The following is a 12,881-nucleotide window of genomic DNA, read 5'->3' as shown; positions in this document are numbered from 1 at the left end:
GGCCGAAGGTCGCCGCATTATGCATTTTAATCCTCAGCCTTGAAAGCTGAAATAATATTATTTCAGTTTTACAGATGAGAACATTAAGTAAATAGACCAATATCTCAGAAAAGTAGTAGTGTTAGGAAACTAATAGTTGAATAATGGTGGCTGCCATTTGAGCCAGAGTTCAAGTTGTTTATCCAAAGTAAGTTGCCCTAAGTGGAGAGAATCATTAATCAAAAAGAAGAAAATGAAGGGAGGATACAGAGATACGATGAAATAATAACAACTTAGTGTTTTACACTTGGCTTAAATATTTCTAGTGTGGGTGAGCTCATCGCTCCTACCATTCCTATTCTCAATGTTTTTTTCTGTTAGAAATGAATCTTTACATATATATTTATATATAAATATGTATATTATATATATTTTAGATGAAGAAGCTTCCTTATAACTTTCACTCATTTGCCTTTATTCTGCCCTCAAAAACAAAGCAAAAAAACAAAACAAAAACAAAAAACAGGAAATAAGCCTGTCAGCTTATCTGTTGTACAGAAGCCTCTCAAATTCTCAAGAAAAGTTACCATCTTGCTGTCTATTGTTTTCTGGACCAAAGAGCCCCACTTTTTCTAATAAAATGTGTTTTCATGACCCAGAATCATGTTTATCATATTCCCTCAGGGTATTCTGTTTTGTTGCTGTGTGTTTAAAAATATGGAGTTCAGTTTTATTCCTAGGTATTTTATTCTTTCTGAAGCAATTGTGAATGTGATTTTTTTTTAATTTCCCTTTCTGTTCATTATTGGCATATACAAATGCAACTGATTTCTGGATATTAATTTTGTACCCTGAATTCATTTATCAGTTCTAGTAGTTGCTTGGTGGAACCTTTGGAGTTCTCTCTATATATTATCATGTTATCTGCAAACAGATTAGTGGATAAAACAACTATGGGACATTTACACAATGGAATACTACCTAGCCATAAAAAATAAGAAAGTTTTACCCTTTGCAATAGTATGGATGAACCTGGAGAACATTATGCTAAGTGAAATAAGCCACTCAGAGAAACAAAAATGCCATATGGTTTCACTCATACGTGGAATTTAATGAGCAAACTGATCTAACAAGCAAAACAGAGACAGACTCATAGATGGAGAGCAGATGACAATTTGTTGGGGAGTGGGTTGGGGCTCAGGGGTAGAGGGATTGAGCAAAAAGGAAAACGGACTCATGGACATGGACAACAATGTAGTGATTGCTGAGAAGGAGGGGGATATAAGGGGACTGAATGGTAATGGAATAAAATAAAATAAAGGGAAAATAAATACGGAGTTCAGAGCAAACTATTGCGTTAGGACTTTGAGGACCGACATGGCACGCGTTCACTCCGCAGTCATCTAAACCTTACAGGACCATTTCAAGGCAATGCGTATGAACCCAGGCTCCTCAAATCCTGATTTTTTAAAAAAGGATTTTTATGTCATCTCTCAGGGCACATAACCTAACTCTTACTGGAATAGGGCAGACTGGAAAAGTTTGTGGCCTAAAGACATCTTCTGTGAAGGATAGTTTGCCGTAAAACTTGGCTGCTGTTGCTGTACGAAGCCCTCTGTACACAGCAGAGATGTGGTGGCCGACACGAAGGGCATCCTGGGTAGCATAGGCCCCAGAGAGAGAATGCCTGGGAGTGAATTTGCCTTGGCCACTTACCAGCTCAGGCAAGTTACTTAACCGTTCTCAATTCCATGTCTGGAAAATGAGGATGAATAATAGGTGTTCCTCTTAAGTTATTTGAAGATTAATTGAACTCCAGCATTTAAAATGCTCAGAAATATTGCTTGACCTTGTTTAAGATCTCAAAATGTTTTCATGTGTGTGTGCACACATGGGTGCATAATGTGTGTAAATAGATTTCAAATAATTGAATAATAAATTTAGTGTATTCATTTCCCATGGCTACCATAACAATGTTCCACTAACTGAGTTGGTTCCAACAAGAGAAATGTATCGTCTCACAGCTCTGGAGGCTGGGAGTCTGAAGTCGGGTTGTTGGCAGGGCCACGTTCTTTATGAGACCTTTAAGGGGGGATTCTTCCTGCCTGCTCCTGCTGTGATAGCCTCAGGCCTTCTTTGGCTTGGGGCAACATGACTCTCATTTCTGCCTCTGTCTTCACCTGGCTTCTGTGTCTCTGCCCATGTGTTCCTTTTCTTAAAAGGAGACCAGTCGTATCGGATTAGGGCCCACCCTAATGGAGTATGACTTCGTATTAACCTGATTATATCTGCAAAGACTCTATTTACAAATAAACTTACATTCATAGGTACCAGTGGTTAGAACTTGAACATATTTTTGGAGGACACAGTTCAACTCATTACCTAGTATCAGACAAGTTCAAAACAGAGGAAATATATGTCCCAGAAGCAAGCAGAAGATAGCAATGGGGAATTGGAGATCTGTTTTTTGTGAAAAAGTAATATAGCCCAAACCAAAACTTTGGGCAAAAATAGGGGGAAACAAGATTTCAGTTCTCTGGGGGGGCTTGTGGGGGGGGGGGGGGGATATGGACCCACATCCTAAAGGTCCTGCAATGCTGAATAGGTTACAAAGATATAAACCCAAAGCTGTTTCTGAGCATCCTGTTCACCCTTGGAAATGCCTTTTCTCAAACATGAAATAAATAACATCTTAACAACTTAGACTTGTTAATATAGTTTTACCAGCCTTCATAAGCGCAGCCTTATAGATTTTGGTTTCCTGAACAATTTCCAATACACATGACTAGATTTTGTTTATGTAAGATGCATTTCAGTTCTCTGGAGGATAAAAATGTGTTTATTTTCTCGTTGAAACACCTAAGAATTTGCTCTGTATAACCATTAGACATTAACTGCTCTTGAGAGCTTCACTGCTGGATAAGCATGAGTTTGTTGGGTTTGTAAAGTGTTTGAAGGTACTATGAATAAAAGGTGCATTGAACACAGAGGTTTATTATGATCATCTGTGTGTCTGTACCATCAATATTTCCAGAGGAACCGGTCTTGATTTCCCAAATAGAGCATTTTGACTGTGAGTTAGAAATAATATGACTGAAATATTAAGAAACTCATTCCTTTTGTATCTCCGTCATAAAGTCTTTTGTAAATACCATGTTAATGACAACTATGGAAAGAGAAATATGGAAAGTGTGCTTAACGTAGAATTTTCTAATCCTTACAGGAATTTGAATCAATTTAAGATTAGATCATCCCCTAAGTGGGTTTTTATATAGTTGTTTCATTTCCAGTTTTCCATGCCTTTCTAACACTTGATCTTTGTATGAAAACTGCTGCCATCTTCAGAGACATGAGTCATGGTACTTAAAATGCTTTCACCATACTTTAGACATCATAAGATATAGTACGAAAAGTGTGGAGTCTTGGCATTCACAATTTTACATTCTAAGACGTGACCTTTCAGAGTGGTTCATTACACGTGTATTAATTTAGCTCTTGCACTAGGCTAGCTCAGAGAAGGAAAACTCTGACTCCAAAAAACCTCCGCTGCCTTGCGGCATACCTCTTCAGGGGAAAGGCTAAGGGAGTAAACCCCGACAGAAAATCCGGAGCCGGAGTCCCTAAGGCGGTTTGACGTTGTAGTCAACACCGGCAACTCCTGCGGCGCACCTGAACCCAAGCTGTATCGACTCCGTCTTTCCCTTGGACCCTTCAGCTGCGAAGAGAGGGGGGGTCTGCTGCATGGGCAACAGCAGACCCTCCATATTACCCTGCCCAGGCTCTGTAGCTTCAGCGTCATCACAAGATGTCGATTCAACACGGGAGGAGACAGATACCATGTCACTCCCGAGTCGGACTGCACAGCCATTCTCGGCGGTGCAGATAGACTCTTAAGAAGCTACACTATCGTCTCTCGAGACGGACGGCTGCCGACGACTAGGCTAGCAGACTCCTCAGTGTCTGAATTTCATTTTGGCATTTTTCTTTTTTTTTAATTATTGTATGTATGTTTACTTATATATCTGTGTGTATGCATTTTGTGAAAAAATATATCCATGCAAAGACAACCAATTCCTTTGGAAGTAAGAAATGATGAGGTGATGATTTAGCCAGAAAGAAAGGCTTTAGATAAACTAAAGAGTGGAATGTTATATTCTTTGGGGATTTCGGTCTGTAATATAAATGAATCCATCATAAATTCTGTGCAGATATTAGACAAAGTGAATATTAAACCATTTCAGTGAGTTTTCCAGGTCCTACCAACATTGCTCAAATGAGAACTTAAAATTTTAGCAGTCACTAGAATTGCTACTGAAGTGATCTTGAAGGTAAACAAGCACAAGAATTTCAGCCTTTTTTTAATGCACAAAATGCTGTTGTGGTTGCCTAGAATACTCCTTTTCATTATTGACTTTGCCCCACTCCCACTAACAATGGGGAGTGGGCCCCTGAGCCAGGGCCGGCCTGCCAGTGGACACAGTGATTGATTTAGGAGTAAGCAGGGTGCTTGCAGGGGCCCATCACACTTGTTCCATGGCTCAGTCTTGTGGGAATTGGTGGATCCACCTCTTGTTCCAGCATCCCAGCAGGGTGTGATTTGGAGGGTAATCGGAGTAAGTGTAACTGCAGTAGGAGAAAATAAGACCAATGTGCAGAGAGAAGCTGATATGAGAGTGAAACTTAGGGAGGCTTCATTTAAGCCCAGATTTATTTTTGTCTGAAGCAAGGGCTTGTATGTTACTGCATTTTATGGAGAAATACTATGCTTGGTAATCTTAGTGAATTATAGGATTTCCAAAAATCTTGGGAGCAGATCTTTCACATGGCTTAAGATTCTATAGTATCTTACATCTCATACCAATATTCTAACAAGCATTTAAACTTCCTTGCTATCTTTGAGACTGTTAAGAATTCTGATTCTCTGTGTTTTAAGATAAACATTGAAACTCATGCTTCATTTTAAATACATTTACAAACAGCGGAAAGCATCGTGTGTATCATTAATAATTTAGAAACCTGTGGATATTTAGCTACTTTAATAATGAATTTCAATTAAGGGACTTTATAAATGATGGAAATTTAAAACGGTGCTAATAAAAATATGCTACTCGACACCAAAATAGTAATTTCCATATAATTTATTAATGCATAATTTGTTTTAAATATTTCTGCAATAATTTTTTTCTGATTTAGTCGTGTGTGAAAAGAGATAAGAAAGCACTTTGCAATTAAGACCATCAGGTGGCCATTACCTAGCATTAAAAAAAAACAAAAAAATGAATATTAATATAAGATATACCAAACTCTTTATCCAGGCTAATGCTAATGATATTTTAACTTTGGAATGTTATTGTGACCATGTATAAAGGGGGGCAGCTCCAATCAAGAGAAGCTGAAGAGAGCTGTCATATCATGGAGATAGAGAATTTACCTTATCTTGAGTTACTCACCTGGGCCAGTTACATTATCAAATTTAATCTCCACAGTCATTGTGCTGTGTGTGGTAGCTGCTATTGTCTTATTCTGTACTTCAGGAACGTTAGTCTGAGACAGATACAGTGACTTACTAGAGATGAGATAGACTGTTTCCTCTGCCCAAATCCCTTCAGTGGCTCCTCTTTGGATGAAGTTCAAACTTCTTAACTTGGATGATAAAACTCTCATTCTCTGGCCTTTGTTATTCTTTAGTTTCATCTATTTTTCACTTCTTACCTAGTCTCCAACTTGACAGATCTTTTTTCACATTTTAAGTTTGTCACAAGTTGTATCTTCTGCTGTGAGCAATAGTCCCTATTCCTGTCCCCACCATTCAGTGACTAACGAACGCCTTTTCAGTCTTTAGACATCAACTTAAGTACCACATCCTCCAGGTAAGTTCACCAAGTCCACCATGCCCACTGCATCATTCACTCATTCATGTAACAAATGCAAGTCCTGTCCAGAAAAAGTCCAGCCATTGTTAATATAACGAGAATGGTTTGTGTGACATTGTTGTAACCTGGCAGCTAAGGACAGTGGACTGGAATGCACATTTATGAACAATGATGACTTCACTGTACAGTGGTGTGGTAGATGCCATTGAGTGAGCATGTGTACTCTGTGGCTGTTACATTCAAAATGACTGAGCAAGTAGAGCAATGAATGTGCATCGAATTTTGTGTTAAGCTTGACCATTCCTCTGCAGAAACTATTCAGATGGTTCAGAAGTCAGCAGCTATGGGTAACTGGTGATTGGCAACTTCATCACAACAATGCACCCACTCATGTATCATGTCTTGTGCAGAGTTTTTTGGTGAAACATCAAATCACCCAGGTGATTCAGCCCCCCTACAGCCCATATTTGGTGCCCTGTGACTTCTGGCTTTTCCCAAAACTAAGATCACCTTTGAAAGGAAAGAGATTTCAGACCATCGGTGAGATTCAGGAAAATACAATGGAGCAGCTGGTGACAACTGGGAGAAATATGTGAGGTTCCAAGGTGCCTACTTTGAAGGTGACATAGGCGTCATTGTCCTGTGTACAATATTTCTTGTATCTTATATCTTCTTCAATAAATGTCTCTTTTTCATACTACATGGCTGGATACCTTCTGGGCAGACCTTGCCATATATAGTGTACCAGGTACTATCCTAGCACTAGGAATATAACAATGAGCAAAGAAGAAAGAAAATTTCTGCCTTTCTAGCCAGTACTTACTTCAGTGTCCCTCATTACACACTTGCTTCATGAGAAGATCGATTATGTCTAATGTTCTGATATATTTTTAGGGTCTAACTCAATGAGATATTGTAGATGTTGCAAGCTTCATTTACTGTTTAATTTGTAATAGTTGCATAGAAGTATAAGAATTTTCTATCTGGCCCTTTTTGTCTTTTTACACTGCCATCATCATAATACTAGACCTCATGGTCTTATGACTGTATTATTGCAGTGAATCTCTAATTGAAAGCAACCTTGTTTTTAACTCTTTACATGATTGGACTCCATAGAGCTGTCAGACTTATCTTCTCTCACCACTGGGGTTGTTCTCCTTAAAACATCTCATACTGTAATCCAACCCCCTTCATAACCTGATGTTGCCTTTCTACTCTTAATTTATCTCCTGCTCTTTCACATATGCCTTCTAATCAATCCTTTTTTTTTTTTTTTGCACTCCACTTATTCTGGTTCATTTGCACCTTTCTACCTAAAGATCCCTTCTCTTATTTTCATTTTACTACCAATCTTATGAACACTGTAAGTTACTTCCTTCCCTTTAGTTAAGTCTTCTTTGACAACATCAGCCAACCTTTATTTTTGTAATTTCTATATCAGTAGCAATCCTAAACAAGTTTTAAGCAGAAGAATCTATCTTAACCCCTACTCATAACCCCTCAATACACACGTAAACACAGAGAGAGAGAGAAAGAAAGAAGCCTTACATGGGACTCCAAGGTAGTAATAATACTACTACTAATAATAATAATATAATAATAATAGTAAAGATTATTGTAATATGTCACTAACACTTCTCATGTACCCTGTAGCTCTACAAAACACATTTGAAACCAATGTGTGAGCTCAGCCACACTGGTCTCTGCTTGGTCTTAGTAGTAGCAAGGGCAGGTCAAAAGTGGTCAGGGTGATTTAGCACTTCTGAGAGGAAAATTACTTATTCATGGAACAGAAGAAAAGGATCTTACTTGCCATGCCTGCAAATATTTTGAGTCCCATGTTTTTGGCTTCTTCCCACTTCCCAAGAAACATCTGTTGGAAACAGAGAATAGAATCTGATTTTATTCCTTTCTTCAGTTCTGAGACATTTAAAATGTTAGGGAGCCTGTAGGCTAGGACCCCTGAAACTTTTAGTCATGTACATTTCACATGTCCAGAAGCTGGAGTAAGTCCAGGGTCAAAGGTCAGTGTATTATTGATGAAAGGTCAGATTAGTAGCAGTTAAGCAGTTGGAAGCCCCATCTAGTCCTTATTCATATGAGTGTTATATCCCAAGTATACTTTAAGATTTTTAAGGGAGTTAATTGTATTTATATTTCTTTATTATAAAATTATATATTATTCTTTATTTCATAATGATATAATCTTGTCTCCCCGCCAGTTTTCAAGAATGACCATTTTTTAATTCTAGAACTCCCATCACATAAGAGGTACTTAATAAATACCAGCTAATTAAGACTGAATAAAATATGCTAGTTTATGAAGTTGTCTATTTTACAGGATTATTCAGTTTGTCCTAACATGTAAACTCTCCATATAAAGTATCAAATAATCATAGCATAAATCAAGTGTTCTTTAGTAAAATGTAGTTCAATTTGTATTTCATGTTATAAAAGATAGCCTTATATGTATTAAGAACATCAAACATTTCTCTTTAAAATACATCAAAAAAGAAATATAGAAGATAGAAAGAGTTCTGGAAATTTAAAGTGGATATATAAGAAAATGCAAATTGAAATTACATGATTTTATAAAACAAATTTCCCCCTAGTAAAAATCAATTTAATAACTCACCAAGCACATTATGAACATGCTTTTCAATTTTGTATATTTTGTCAAGGGGAAGGAAAAGATTTGATTGACAAACCTGGTTAGTCTTTTTAGCAATTCAAATAAATAACAAACATCATTTTTAACAGATGAAAATTAACTTAAATTTGAAATTATAATTACTAATGAATCATAGATTATTATGATTAGCAGCTATTTTCTGTTTTCCAGACACCTACATCAATTTTCCATGATTGCTTAGCTTCTATGCCATATGTAACATGTTAGGAAAACATGATCTTTGCATAATTATATATTTGTCAAATGCTGAAGAAACAAATATATGACACTATCATGCTCAAGTTGGAGTCAAGAGCCTATGTAAATGTACAAAATATACAAAGACTTTATAGATACTATGATATAAGTTGGTTTGGGTCACTGTGACTCTAGTTGCATTCATAGAGATAAATAAAATTGATGGTTTGTATCACTATGAAATATATTTATCTCCATAAGAGAAGTCTTTGACTGAATGAATATTAGCTCTGAAATGGAAATTTGCAATAACTAATTACAAGTTTTCAAAGTTTTAAATTGATATTCCCTTTGGATAAATAAAACAGTCTCATACTCTTTCTTAATATAATTTGAAATTTCATAATAAAAACAACATCACTAAAAATAACTGTGAAGTATTTATAATTTGACATGTATTTTTAGAAAATTATATATTCCCCAGCTTCAGTTAAGAAATTCAGCAGAAGGGTAACAGGCAATGAAATGATCTACCATAGAAAATATTTATGGGCGATGTAAGTCCTGAACCCATACATCTTGACTGGTAGTCGGAAGTTTCAGAATGGAGAGGTTAATACTCTGATGCCAGGAAACTAATAATTGTTTAATACCGTTTTGTATATGTATATCTTCTCCAGTGTTCTGTAAAATTCTTGAGACCTAAGTTTAATGTCTTCCATTTCTTTATTATCCCTATGCAGTTGAACACAAGTAAAAAATTATCTCTTTGATGTTGTTTATTCATCCTTTTAATACAGCACATTTAGAAAATATTTTATTCATTTTTTAAGTACATAAATTAATAATTACGAAGTATCTGTTTAATGAAAAATAGACAAGGAAATGATAGATTAAGGAAAACTAGGCAGAATTTTTAAATAAGCTTATTCTGGATTATATTCCAGAAAATACTTTTTCTTAACTAAGTTTTAAATGAATATGTTCTAACATGTCTGAGTTGTTCATATATTTTTAATAATGGCTCAATTAAAAATTAAAACGTCCATTTCTACGTGTGCCTCATATAACAAGTAAGTTTATATATTTTTACTGAGGAAATGATAGCATTTAATTCATTTAATCTTTTTATTAAGTTTTTTATGTATTGTTTTTTGAAATGGTACTTACTAGCTTTGTTCACTTACTAGTAAGCATAAATATAGCTGACTATTTGAAAGTCAGTGATAGGTAAAAACCATTTCTAATATCCCCACTACCTATAATTGCCAAATTAATGAATTAAATACCATTAACTTGCTTTCCTTGAGTTTAAAAAATGTTAAAAATAACATATTTTCAGTTGTTAAAATTGGCGTATCATGACAAAAATAAGTAAAGACTCACTTTTTTTCCTACTTAAAAGATGTTTCTTAACTGAGTTTTCCAGAAATCTAGTAAGAACCAGCTTTTTAAAAAACTCATTTGGAGCTCACTTGGGCAGTACATACACTAAAATTGGAACGATACAAAGAAGATTAGCATGGCCCCTGCACAAGGATGACACGCAAATTCGTGAAGCGTTTCATATTTTTTAGAAAAAAAAATCCATTTGGTGAAATACCTTATGTTTCTTCTGTTTACTATGTCACTTTCAGCTTTAAAACATTATTTTATACCATTACACAGCTGTGGAAGACTGGTCTTATAAATGAGTTTTGCTACAAGGACACCTGTAATAGAATAACAATAAAAAATGATTTATTTTTAAAAAATGAGACTACCTGGAAATTCGGCATGGTGTTGCTACCCACTGAAAGATTGGTAATGTCAGTAAAGTCATTTGGAGATATTTCCAGTCTTAGAAAATGAAATTTGTGGAGCATGAGACCTAGTTTATTTGATTTTAGCCTTAACAGCTTTCAACATATGATAGCAAGCATTTGAATAAAAAGTGGAAAAAATAGAGCAAGTTTTTGTATGTTTTATTTATTACTATATTGATTACAGGTACTTTGATTATTTATCTAAATCTGGCAAAACATTTAGAATGTTTCTTGGGTAGACAACCTCTGGAATAGCTGCCACATCTCCTGTTTTGCATTGTGTCTGTATATTCCTCAAGCATGTTAAGCTTTTTCTCCCTTACATATTTCATTTAGTTAACAAAAACGTATAAAGGACAGGTTTGTTATGAAGCCCCTTGTAGATGAGGCATCTGTGGTCTCCTACAAAGATTTAAGTATCTTGTCCTAGTTACAAAAGTGGCAAGATGGTCAAAGTCTAAAGAAATGTAGTAAAAAAAAAAAAAAAAAGTAGAGTGTGCCCATATAAAGGAAGATATTGGGAAAAGCAAATTGGAATAGTACATGGATTCCATAGATAATAAAGCTGATTCAGGGAGAATGAATAAAATAATGATTAAGAGGCCAGAGCTTACAGATTAAGTTCAGTCAGGAGGAATACACATACAAACCAAAAAACTAACAAACAGCAATTATGAAACCATGATATCTAGGTGTACATAGTCTGTCTTCCTAACCACACACTATGCTGCCTCTCCCCAAGGAAGAAATAACATCCAGAAAAAAGAAAAAAGCCAAACTGAAATAATATGGTGGCCACAGCTTCCAAACATTTTTTTAAATCCCGAAGTATAGATTTGGAAGACCCAAGATGGAAAACTTAAGGCATAGATCTATAACCCCCTGATCTGGTTACAGTAATGAGAGTCCATCTTTCAGGGTCCCGAAGGGAGTTCTTGGTTATCTGAAACCTAGGATCAGTATATCAGAGAGTGAAGGAAATGATTCATTCATTTATAAATAAATATATATAAGTATACATGTTTTCAAATTTATTCACATTTGGCTGAAATTAAATCAACTCATAGTGTTTATCCTCTACTCTTAACTGACTAGTGATAACAATCAAGAGTTTAGTGTACTGCATAATGTAAATAAATCCACATATCAAATAACTGATAGTTTCTAGGACTGAACAAACTTAAACACACTAACAGAGCAGTGACCAGATTTAATTAAATACCACTGTAAGTATTATACATGTACATACTTATTACTTATTAATGTCACAGCCAAAATTGTGACTTAAATAATTTCATTATGTTGTAAATCCTTAATAGATAGGGGCTTTCTTAAAATCTGGATTGTTGCTGAAATGGAAAAATAGTGATAACATATGGGGAAAAATGTACTTAATTCAGTAATTAAGTTCTCAGTAAGCAAAATCTTGTAAAGCATTCAGCCTATGAAGGGGAAAAAAAACCTTCAAAAAATAATTTCAGTAGAGACTGCTCTTCTTTAGGATAAACAAAAAATTAAAGTTTCAATAATTTATTTTTCTATTGATGGAAATACACTGTGGCTATACCATGGTGATGTATATGCTTGATCCTATAAAACAGTTTAAAAATACAACTAGTTTCTTTCCATCTTATTATAATTATAAGCTGAGATTTTTAGGGGGACTCATGAAGTATTTAGTACTGGATTGTTGTGATTATCTATTGTCATCAACAATATAGTCCCTTCTTGTTTTTTCAATTGTCCTGTTACATTTCACATTAACACTGGCTAACAGATAGTTTATCTTTGTAGGATATCATTATAAATATAAATGTTTGAAATTATTGCCATTAATCTGCACTGATGCTATTATTGCTTTGTATTTAACTTCATAGCTTTTTTTCCTTTTAAAGTCCTTGAAATTTGTGTTTAGCAAATTTTTATTTGATTTAGAGACTTTTTGTTATTGTTTGATACTATCAAACTACAGTTTCCTGACTAAGAATTTATATTTTGTGGTTTACAAAGTACCTAACACATGTTTAACATTTGAAAAATAATATTCGCTATGGGGAGAATATTAATTATTTTGAAGTGTACCTCTTTAGTGAATTACACCCTGTTATTTTTTCTTGGTTAGTTTACAGTTGATGAAGATTTCTAGAGATAAGTGAATGCTGTAATAAACTCACTTTTATCTCAGTAATTGCCTGATTTTAGATGTTTACACATTCTACTAATAACCTACACATATTTGTACTGGCTGGTTTGTACTTGAATTTATCACCCATTAAAGGTTGCGTAATCCTGGATTATCACCAGCGGGAAACAAATACGTACTTGTGATACCCACTGTGCTTAGCCTCTAACAAA

The 12,881-nt window shown here is 35.0% G+C and overlaps 1 protein-coding gene and 1 non-coding gene across 3 annotated transcripts in view; both read left to right on the top strand.

Moving 5' to 3' along the window:
• The window catches only part of PPP3CA (protein phosphatase 3 catalytic subunit alpha), a 323,757-nt gene that overhangs the window by 225,087 nt on the left and 85,789 nt on the right, over positions 1-12,881 (top strand). The window lies entirely within an intron of this gene.
• On the top strand, positions 10,189-10,295 carry LOC150019360 (U6 spliceosomal RNA). Its single transcript, XR_016509384.1, has one exon. It is a non-coding gene; the product is annotated as a U6 spliceosomal RNA (small nuclear RNA).

The sequence above is a fragment of the Furipterus horrens genome, unplaced genomic scaffold, assembly GCF_987537825.1.
Source record: "Furipterus horrens unplaced genomic scaffold, mFurHor1.1.pri manual_scaffold_2, whole genome shotgun sequence".
Classification (NCBI taxonomy): Eukaryota; Metazoa; Chordata; class Mammalia; order Chiroptera; family Furipteridae; genus Furipterus; species Furipterus horrens.
This window is presented reverse-complemented; position numbering and strand designations above follow the sequence as displayed.